Source organism: Panthera pardus, unplaced genomic scaffold, assembly GCF_024362965.1.
Source record: "Panthera pardus isolate Hobbes unplaced genomic scaffold, ASM2436296v1 HiC_scaffold_25, whole genome shotgun sequence".
Classification (NCBI taxonomy): Eukaryota; Metazoa; Chordata; class Mammalia; order Carnivora; family Felidae; genus Panthera; species Panthera pardus.
In genome coordinates this window covers 76,723,401-76,730,465 of record NW_026526821.1, presented here as the reverse complement: position 1 = coordinate 76,730,465, position 7,065 = coordinate 76,723,401, and the positions used below count along the sequence as shown (strand labels likewise).

General features: G+C 41.0%; 1 long non-coding RNA gene across 3 annotated transcripts in view; it reads right to left on the bottom strand.

The window, feature by feature from the left end:
- Window positions 1–1,421: 1,421 nt before the first annotated feature.
- LOC128773517 (uncharacterized) overlaps window positions 1,422–7,065 on the bottom strand; it is a 241,260-nt gene continuing 235,616 nt past the window's right edge. For all 3 annotated transcript variants that reach the window (XR_008417854.1, XR_008417855.1, XR_008417856.1), the window contains 2 exons: window positions 6,645–6,799; window positions 1,422–5,400 (listed from right to left, as the gene is read on the bottom strand). This is a non-coding gene — a long non-coding RNA (uncharacterized LOC128773517). The remainder of the gene's footprint in view (window positions 5,401–6,644; window positions 6,800–7,065) is intronic.

The window sequence follows — 7,065 nt, the reverse complement described above, 5'->3', positions numbered from 1 at the left end:
AGCTGTACTTTAGACCAAAGAACGCTGCCTTGAGACAAGACCAAATTTCATTATTATGCGCATGGGAGCAATAAGATTAGCTCCTACTGTTGCCCCTAAGGCGGAGCCGCACGATGAGCCAATGAGATGATGCTAATGTGCACGTTAATAGTATTCTGCTAGAAGAAGTTGGGATAATTAAACATGTACCGTCTCTTTAAGACAGAGCCGCACACATTTTCTTCGGATGGGTGTTTACAAGAATTCCAATTTCAGGTCAGAGCCATTTCTGAGATTGCTTAAGAAAGAGATGGGAATAACTTATCTTATTCATGTATTCAAGGAACCTTATAAAATGTGCAAAACATAACAGTTTTAAGGGGTAAAACATGCATCTTATCTTGACAGAGCTGCTTTATTATGTGTTCCGTTGTATACTGACCTAATATATGGAGCATTTTTAGCTAATATACCTTGCAGGAAACCAGCCTTTAATGTGATGGATTTTATGGTATCTCATTAGGGTGTGTTTATATAACCTGATACTAAACACGTTTTCAGATTCATGTTCCTTATTAAAATTGTGAGCCACATTGATTTTTAGTTGGAACAGCCACAGAGTCATTTTTACCATTAAGAAGGGTAGCTCTGAACTTATTCCCAGAGCACAACTGTTTTCTGTACAAACTTGGGGACTTCCCCTTTTACAGCTTCAATTAGCATGGTCTTCGTGGCATGGAACACTGTCCTCTGACTGCTTGGAAGTGTCTGTTAGGTTATTATCCATAATGCAGAATTGTTCATTGCATAGGAAGTCCCCCCCCCTTTGTTTTCCTGGAAGAAAAAATAAATCTATTAATTCTCCTGTTGTTTTCAGATCAATATCTTTGATTTTATGAATTAGCCCCAAATAATACTGATATATTGGCCCTGAAGAGTACATCTCTTCATATCTGAGCTGCTGACGTTTTCATAACTGACACTACCAGTTATGACAGTGTTTGTGTGAAAGTGGCAAATTAAGAGAAAAGGGGGGTGGAATCCCTTAACATTACGAGTTGTGTTAAACAAAATAATGACTTTCACATGGTGAAGTCTCATTTTGTAAACTGATCCTGTGGGGTAACTCAGAAAGTCAGCCGTAAATAGTGTCCCAAGGTATTTCAGTGGAGTCAGGGGAAATAATGACCTGGAGGTACTGTAAATAGTTTAAATTATTCGAAGGTCTTTCTAAGAAATGTAATGTGAGAAGGGAGAGAAGTGCTTTTTCTCTATTGTGAAGCGAGCACCCTTTGGAGGTGATCCAAATTCAGAATGCAAATATTTAGAGAAAAGGACAATCTTTCGAGAAAAGCAAAAACTTTACTTTTCTTACTTGTTACAGCAAAGCTAGTGAACACAGTCCAACCAGGACAGAAAAAAAAAAAAAAAAAAAGCGCATATCCAGACAGAAGCACGACTCTGTTTATTTCACTTTTGCATTTCAAAATAAGTCACAAACCTTTAACAGGGAGAGGGGGGACTAGATTTTTCACAGTGACATACAGAAAACCTATGGAATGAATATCATTACCCCTGATAGATTGAATATTGTTAATCGTGTGATTTCATTTTAACGATATTTATAACTTTAATTATAATCTTGGAATTGTAGTTCACAAACCTCGAGCAATCGCTCTCTATATTTGGCCTAAGAAATTTTAAGTCAGAACTTGTTCTGAGAAAAGAAGACCATTTCCCTTTATTTTGCCTCTGGCGGGCTATTCATTATTAAACATTAAAGTTGTGTCAATTACTTTCATATTTGATGATTATCCCAGTTTTTCCACCAGCTAATCAAGTCTTCTTTAAAGACGTGTCTGGCAGTGACTACGAACCGGTTTGTGTTTTTTGTCTCCTAGTTAACCATAGCAATTGGTTATTTTAATTCACCCCACCACCCTACTACCCATCACCATCATTCCCAACTAAGATAACAGGACGATTTACCCATTTATTTTAATCAGGGTGAGATTGAACTTTCAAAGTTACTCTTTTGCTAAATACAAGAGCCAGGTTCACGTACTGGTTTTAAATGGGGATGAACCGAGCCATCCTGAGAACAACTCTGTTGTTAGTATTAACAGCTTCACAGTTATTCGGCTTGAGGTGTAATTATTTTACCATTATTACATGCAAAGCTTTTAACAAAACAGTCGTTCCCTCCATTTAAGCAGAGAGTTTTATAATTTATTACATCTCTTTGGTCATCAACACACTATACAAACAGTTGGCCACCGGTGACCAATTACATTAAGGTTAAGCAACATAACTTTAAATTAGAAATAAGCTAATGTATCTTCATCAAGGGCCTGCTGTGTTTTCACTGCTGTTTATGAGATGATACTAAATGTGGATATAGAGCACGCTCACTGGGACCAATTCCTTTCGGCCTGAAAATGGGAAAGTCTCGAGTGTACCCGGGTCCAGAGCTAATTAATGGGATAACATCTGCTTTAAGCATTCAGCTGGAGTAATTTCTATCAACTTCCCAGCGAAGGTGCAGGGGAAACTGTCAGAGAACTAAGTATCTATCATGAACCATATTAATCTGTGACAGGACTGCAAAAGGCACATTTCGGTCTTGGTTTTATATTGATTTGGGGTGCTGCTATTATCAGCATGGGGTTCCCTCCCATTCTCCCTCTCTTTGATGCATGAATAATTGTGGGGTCTCTACGCAAATAGCCTATTTATATACACACAGGCCAGGGAGCTGGTCATGTTTTCAAAAATTCAGTGTAGAGGAGATAAAAGACAAGAATAAAACAGCCATGTTCCTCCTGAAACAATCAGTTTTAGCCACAAAGACATTTATGTTGTTTTATCGTATTACTTAAAAACGCAGCAGGATTTGCTAAAGAGAAATACCAGTACTGTAAAACAAGCTTCAGAAGGGATAAGCCCACTTATTTCGTGTTATTTCATGTTATCAGCTCTTGTACAACATGATTCCGGCTTTAGTAGCAACTAAATAAAGGCACCTGTCCTGTGCAGTCATTTACATAAATCCAACCTGAATGGAGGAAAAAAGTAATTCTCTGACACCTTACGACATGTGACACGTGCGAAGTAGCAAGAGCAGCCATTCCCTTGGCAGCAGCCTCCCACCAAGCTAACCCTTTATTTTGTACCAATCCTGTATTCCGTACTTAATGTTTTGTTCGTTTCTTTGTTTTGCAGCGAAGCGGGAGAAAGAGTTCATTTTAATTAAGAGTTCAGGGAGAGGTGGTTCCGTGTGTCTGCGCTTTTGGAGTAAGCCCTGTACGCCTCCAAGGCAGTCACACAAGCCAACAGCACTGAGCTCTACGATCCCAGTGGTCAACAGAAAGAGGAAACATATACACTGTTCTTAGCGGTTGAGCTGAAGTATGCTGATGTTCCTTTTTAATAACCCTGGACCCAATAACTAGCATACATAAAATGTGATCCTGAGGAAGAAATCGCAATAATGACCATTCACCTTCGCCTGAAAGCTGATGGGGTCAAAGGCCAAATGTCAGCTCGCAATGAGTATGGGGGAATTCACCGGCTCAAATCCCACAGCCTCCCGAAAAGGGTCCTGCTCAGGGTTATTTATGGAAATGAAAATGGGAGAAGAATCAAGATATTTTTTTAAAGAACCTTAACACTTATACCATAGAGGGGGGAGATATTTCTTCAGATATTTAATAATCCAACAAAATTTTTAATATTGCCAAATTGAAATTGTGGCTGTCCCCAGTTCACATATTTATGCAATAATCTTGTAGTAAACTAATAAGTTGTGTTGGTTAATTGCCAAGCTATTTTGCATACAGTTAAGTTGTGCATATAAAAATACGCATGATGAAACATGTAGTATTTTATACCCCAAAGCAACTAACATGCTCATACCTAATGCATGCACACACACTGTAACCCAGGACAAATTGCTCGTGTTAGTTACTACCACAGGCTGGCAGGCCGGAAAATACATTTGGTGCCTAATATGCATAAGCACAGAAATATGGTCAGGCTCATTACTGTAATAAAGCTGTGATTTGCCAGCAGGATCAGTAGAAACACACTTGAAGCAGTCTGTCCCTTCCACTAGTTCATGTGCCATAAAGCAATGAGGTTGTAACAAGGGTGAATCCTCAATTCAGTTGGGCTACCTTGTCTGGGTTATTTGAACCCTTATTTGCCTTAAGGGGCCCATTTGCTTGTCCTAATGTGTATACAGTGATAATGTAGCCATTTACGCAATAAGGAAGGTCTGCAAAACAGTAGTCTGCTCTGCAATAATGCGAAGTAGCAAGAGTGTGGGGAACCGGCAACCGTTGGTCCAATTACATAATTCTGCGGAGACGTCTTCAGATCAGAGAGGTGGCTTTTGAATGTGCTTCAGAGCAAGTGGAGTACTGGACAAGAAAAAACCAAGTAGATTTCTTTTTAGTGCTCTGATAAAATTAGAATCACGTTGATGAAAGAAAATGCCCTGGGTCCTCTGCTTGAAGTTTCCATATTAAACAAAAGATTCTTGAAAAATTATAGAATTTACCTTGAGTAGAATTGATATCGCTTCCATGAAAGTGGAAGTTTCCTATTTGGAAAGAAGGCGTTAAGGTGTCATTTCCCACGGGACGGTAAGGGAGTTCAGTGATTACTCAAGGACAGTCTGAGCACAGAGACGAAGTTAAGGTGGCCCCAAATGTGCCACGATGCCCCTCGATGACCTCAAGTATTGTGGGGCCCTGTCTTTGTTGTTGCAGTCATTGGATGGGTTTGTGAAGGCCATTCTTTGTAGAGAGCTAAAAAACTGAAATCCAAGTTTGAGGTCCACTGGCAGGAGCTCTGAAGATCCTATAGTATGTATTTTACTTTTATGTTTTTCTTTTTGTTTTTTTTTTTTCTAGCTTTAAATGAAAGCTAGTTCTGTATTTTTACATACCCATGTAAACAGGCTGAAAAGCTGGTAGTGGAATATAATTAGGAAGAAAAAAAATATCTATAAAGCACAAGTCTTTCCCAAGGTTTGGAAGAGATTCTACTCATCAACTAGAAGAAAATAATCCAGAAAGTGGCACATTCTACTTCCAGCACTATTTACCATACTCTCCTACGATAAATACCAAGAGTGCCAAAGAAGCATTGTTGCTCTGGCCAACCTCAATTAACTGCTTCTTGTAATACTATGCTGACAAAGATTCTGAAGTCACAGGAGGTCTCAACATGCACAAAGAAGGGAATGGTGGTGTGGATTCCAGCTCTCTCCACCCTCGGGTGCCAATGACCAGTTCCAGACGTCATTCACAGCACTGCCATCCTCTGTGGTCTGAGAGGCCCCTCTGCATTCCTCATTCTTCAAGATGCAACTTCACAGAACACTTTCAGAACTTCTTCACCCTGGCGTGCTAAGAACTTTGGGTTGGAGTATATAAAGAATGAATGTACACCATTCACAGTAGTTATATGTGTTATTAAATATGAATCAGGTTTTAGCCGCATACCTTCACATGGGAAATGGAATATGTAAAAATAATTTTATGTTTATGTTGATTCTCTTTGGGAAATGGACATGCCGTGGTGTAAGTAAAATGGACATACCCATGGCTAACGGGGAGCACATCTAGGTTGGCCTAATGGAAAAATGGAGAAGACAGCTCTCTGGGTAGTAAAGTTTTGCTGGGATTCAGAATATTTGCATCCTACCAATATTCTCCCCCACTGGCCTCTGATGCCAGCAGAATTGCTACTATGAGTTGACGTATCATCTCCAGGATGCCTCAAGTTGAAGGCAAGCAAACTACCACGCAGGGGTACGCACTAAATCAATAAGCTTATTCCCTAATATCAAAGCAGCTGATAACTTCCAAAGAGAGGGTACGAGCTAAGGGAACTGCAGGATCTTTCCTGTTATTTATCTTAAAGAGATGGAACGTAGATGGAGTAGGAGCGTTAGCAGCACAGATCTATGCCGGAAAGGCCTCTCCAGACAGAGCTGACCGTGAAGGCTCTGGGTTCCGGAGGGTAAAGGATGTCAAATCCAATCAACAAACATTTTTAACATACCTCCTAGATGCCCTGGCATCCATTGCATAATGCACAGGTGTGGCATGAGCAGATGTTCGAGGGTCACAGAAAAAATGGCTTAGTCTGAGAGATCTCACTGCTCTTGGAGAGGCCGCTTTTCCTTGTTTTTATTTATTATGGTGATTTTTTTTAAACTGTGATTTTTGTAACTCAGCCACAGAAAGTATAGAACTACAACTAGCATTTTTCCATTTATACCACTTTGAGAGCTTTGTCACATTTCTGAGAATTGAACATTTTCCCCCATGTGGGCACTTTCGATATCACGTTTCATCTCTGTGAAATTTCCCCTCCCGCCCCCAGTGCTCTGCTTAGACAGGCGTAGTCCTGCCCCTGAAGTGCTTATGGTTTCGAGGAAGAGGACAGATGAGGCAAACGGAAAGAATACCCTACCAACACTGAATATTACAAACGGCTCTGGAGAGCATCAAATAAATAGTGCACCGTGGGCGGGTGCATCGTCATGGGCCTGGGCCCCCATGGGAGAGGCAAAGCCCACCTCTGCGGGGGGCCATCAGGAATAGGCCTAGCGCGTGTTTCCTGAAGTTACTCAGGGCTGCTCCCTAGCTTACCTTTAGAGCGGAGGCTGGATCTCATCCCGGGAAGAAAGTCTCCTTCAGTGGGAACACAGGCATCAGTCTGGGACCATCATATGTGGCCACTTTGATCATTGGCGCACTCTTTTCCAGACTGGCCCTTTTCAACTGGAGGTTCCCTGGGGGAAATGCTGGTTCGGGGGAAACAAAAACAGCTATTGATGTTTACTTTAAAGGCATTTCCGTACTTTGGCTTTTCTTGTCTTCCTTTCTCCCCATGTTCCCTTTTCCTCCCACCCCCACTTGCAGCCTCCCTAAGGTCTCCCTAGATTTGATCTACTGACCTGGGTGCTGAGGCTAGATTTGAAATCTTCTGAAGGGTCCTTAACATGCCAGAGTTAACAGGCCTGCCTGGGCCTGCTGCTGTCTCCGAACTGCCACAAACTCCAAGGATTGT